Source organism: Podarcis cretensis (assembly GCF_951804945.1).
Source record: "Podarcis cretensis genome assembly, chromosome: 10".
Classification (NCBI taxonomy): Eukaryota; Metazoa; Chordata; class Lepidosauria; order Squamata; family Lacertidae; genus Podarcis; species Podarcis cretensis.
This window is the reverse complement of record NC_137179.1, coordinates 23,140,491-23,144,374: the sequence shown is the minus strand read 5'-3', so window position 1 is coordinate 23,144,374 and position 3,884 is coordinate 23,140,491. Positions and strand designations below refer to the sequence as shown.

Genomic DNA, 3,884 nt, shown 5'->3' with positions numbered 1-3,884 from the left:
GTTAGACGGACGTGGGAGAGTTGTGACGCCAGACGCGGAGGCGGGGCTTGGGCGGGGGAACCACCTGCAAACGGGCTTGGGCTTCACTTCGCGCGAGCGGCGCTTGGCGACGGAGGGCTCGGGAGCGTTGGGTGCCTTTTCTCTGTCGCGGCTCCATGGGGAGCTCGCTCGGTTACGGAGGAGAAGCTTTGGGGTCTCAAAGCCCAAATACACACCGGGAACATGGACGAGTCTTTTTGTGGTATCCTAAAGACGAACATAAGAACCCACTTCAGTTAGAGGCCTAAAGCGTTCTCTTCAGCTTCCAATTGTTACTATCACAATACATTTCTTGATTTACTTTTATTTATTTCAGATTTATATGCTTGCTTGATTGTAATAAAACCTCAAAGCGGTTTACACAAAACAATAAATAATCGGAAGAAAGCTTAGGAACCACTATATAAAACATTAAAAGAAATTTTTAAAATCAGCGCTAAGCTGAAAACCAGATTGCAATGCATGTTGACATTGTCCGTATACACTTGTCTAAACATAGGTGTTTTGAGCAGGCACCCGGAATGGTACGGTGAAAGTGTTCTGGCTTCTGACGGAGTAAGAAGCAGAATGAGCGCTTTAAGCCCAGGGACTGTCTTTATTGTTTGACTGCATGAATAAAGACTCAGATATATACACACTGATGCCTAAGTGTGTTTGATCTGCTAAACACATGCGCTGCAACAGACTCTACGCTGCCAGAGCTCTGCTGGACGTAGCTGACGGAGGACGGAGGATCGGGAGCAGAGGCGCTGAAGAAGGAAGTGTGCCGGGCTGCAATTCAATTAAGGTAAAGGTAAAGGTACCCCTGCCCGTACGGGCCAGTCTTGACAGACTCTGGGGTTGTGCGCCCATCTCACTTAAGAGGCCAGGGGCCAGCGCTGTCCGGAGACACTTCCGGGTCACGTGGCCAGCGTGACATCGCTGCTCTGGCCAGAGCCAGAGCCAGAGCCACACACGGAAACGCCGTTTACCTTCCCGCTGGTAAGCGGTCCCTATTTATCTACTTGCACCCGGAGGTGCTTTCGAACTGCTAGGTTGGCAGGCGCTGGGACCGAGCAGCGGGAGCGCACCCCGCCGCAGGGATTCGAACCGCCGACCTTTCGATCGGCAAGTCCTAGGCGCTGAGGCTTTAACCCACAGCGCCACCTGTGTCCCAATTCAATTAGCTACGCATAATTGGGATCCAATCCAATTAGCTACGCCACATTTCACATTTCCCTGACACCTACAGAAGGTGAGTTCCAAAGTGTGGAACAAAGGTGGCATTCTGTAACAATGCCGTTTCCTCAGACTGAAGCAGTCAGCGGGTAAGAAGATATTGCAAGTAATCTGGTCCCAAACTGTTAAAGGGCTTTGCATACTACCGGTAATAGTCGTGTGGGAAATCTCACATCCTAACAAAGTGTGTGTTATCCAAGTGGGACTATACAAATAGAGACCAAATCTAAATGCAAAAGTACCTGGGAGGGTGATCTGATGGCCAAGAAAGATGGAGGCAAAAATTGCCCTGGCAATGTATCCTCAAACAAAGAACTTGAAGATATTTCGTTACATTTTGTTGCTGTTTTCATACATTGCTAATGTACACTTATCAGCAGCTACATTCCTAGTCTATCAGGGTTCCTTTGAAGTAAACTCTGTTCCATGGCCTTGAGAGCAGCTCCTCCTCCTTATCTTCAGCCTCCCTTCCCATCCTTCTCGCATAAACATTAGGCATTCCACAAGTCCGCCTGTGGCCTTGCTCAGATTGCAAGCTACATAGTTTCACATCATTTCTTCACAATAGTAAAGCCTAGAACTTGGCCTGGTAGCAAATCAGCAACCAATGCAGGACTCTCAGCAGAGATATTATATGTTAACAGGGTTAAAAGCTGATTTACATGCAAGTATATAGAGAAGGTTTGGGGGAACAGAGTCTTTCTGTGTAAAGTTTTAATGTGCACAGAATAACGCACAGTCACCATTCACATCAGTGATAACGGAAGATTAAACAACCAACCTAGCTTTCCTATACAACTGAACATCTATAGTGGGAGAAGAAAGCATTTTCACATTTAATGCTAAATTGATAGACTCAAACTTCTTAGTAAAGTTCTTGCTTGCTTTTTTTTAAATTTTAAAAATATAATTTTACTTTTTTGTTTTCAAACATAAAATATACACCACCACTATAGCAAACTTATTTACAGTAAGAGGTCAGATACAAAACAAAAGCTAGGTCAAGATTATGTAAGTAGTACATTGTTTGGTCATATTTTCAGTAAAAACGGTTCTTTTATTTTCATTAAAGAAGTTTCCTGGTAGTATAGAAAATTAACCTAAAGCATTGTCCCATTAGAGGCCATGCATGTTTAGAGGACACAATGCATTTTCATTATATGTTATATGTTTAATAAGGCAAAACCAAGTTGTTTTAATGCATTCTTAGAACATGGATTATGTAATGGTCCTTATTTGTTTTGTTTTATTTTTAATACTTTTGCAGGTAGCACTATTCCATCATGTTGACACCAGATTTTTCTAGTGTCTTGCAATGGTTTGGTGGGGAGCTTCCAAGAAGAATCTCAAGAAATATTTATGTAACTTTTCTTCCCCATTTCCATTGAAAATAGAAAGAAGAGCCTTTGGTGGTATTTATCTTACTTTTCTGTTTTATTTTTCTTCTTTTAATAAGCTGTATAAGCCTCTAGGCAATGCACATCACTGATTAAAAAAATCCCAAGATTTTTTCCCCCAATACAGTGGTACCTCGGGTTAAGTACTTAATTCGTTCCAGAGGTCCGTTCTTAACTTGAAACTGTTCTTAACCTGAAGCACCACTTTAGCTAATGGGGCCTCCCGCTGCTGCCGCGCTGCCGGAGCACGATTTCTGTTCTCATTCTGAAGCAAAGTTCTTAACCCGAGGTAATATTTCTGGGTTAGTGGATGTAACCTGAAACGTATGTAACCCAAGGTACCACTGTAAACAGATAATTCATACTAATAACTAAGCCAAGCTGCAAAAATAAATAAATAAAAGATTCGCAGCAGTAATGATCACAAGTCAGTAATTTCTTTGAAGTCTCTTTGTTGAAAAATGGCAACTTTCAGTTCAGCAGCAGAGTGTCCTGGGGTACCAAAATGTTATGTCCCTGGTTTCTGAATGTTGCCATTTTTTAATATATTTGTGCCCACTTATTCTTTCTCACACCGACCTGCTGTATAAGAAACACAGTAATGAGTGAGGGGAACAGCATAACAAAAAACAAAAAAACACAGGTGAGTGATCCTTACATATGTTTTCAAATACATGTTCACTTCAGTAACCCTTTACATGTTTAGGTGTGCTTAATGTGTGAGGAGATTCATCATTCACTCCATGGCTCCTCCATGTGTTGTCATCATTTGTTAGTATTTCACTTATCAGGCTCTATCACAATCAAAACTGGGCAATCTGCGGCCTTGTTCAATCCAAGGAACTGTTATTGTAACATTGGAGTCTTAATTTTCTGTTGTAATACAGAATGTATTGACAATGGAGGGCAGCAATCCAGCATGGCTGATTAATGTTAAAACGTACCCCACCTTTTTAAAGTTGCACAGCTAGGAAGAGAAGTATAACAACAGGAGAGTATAACTGGAGACCTACAAACATTTGCAGATGTGAATTGTGTGTAAAATGGCTTCTGTCAACCCACTCCTCCCACTGTCACACTTATTCATTCACATCCATAAAAGTACATCTACACTATTTGCATACAAAAGTTAATTCAAAGGTTACTCTCACCATTTAACACATACACACAGCCTAACAACTGAACAGTGCTTTGATGGCACAGCTTTCTACCTATTCTGAATTGCGACCC

The 3,884-nt window shown here is 42.1% G+C and overlaps 1 protein-coding gene across 2 annotated transcripts in view; it reads left to right on the top strand.

Moving 5' to 3' along the window:
- The first annotated feature begins 1,254 nt into the window (after positions 1 to 1,254).
- The window catches only part of LOC307224973 (uncharacterized protein), a 31,851-nt gene continuing 29,221 nt past the window's right edge, over positions 1,255 to 3,884 (top strand). Inside the window, exons 1-2 of one of the 2 annotated variants that reach the window (XM_079992445.1) lie at positions 1,255 to 1,346; positions 2,525 to 2,669. The gene's annotated coding sequence lies outside the window, so the exon portion shown is untranslated. Of the gene's footprint in view, positions 1,347 to 2,258; positions 2,670 to 3,884 lie in introns of those variants that run through there. The other variant, XM_079992446.1, reaches the window with a different exon arrangement.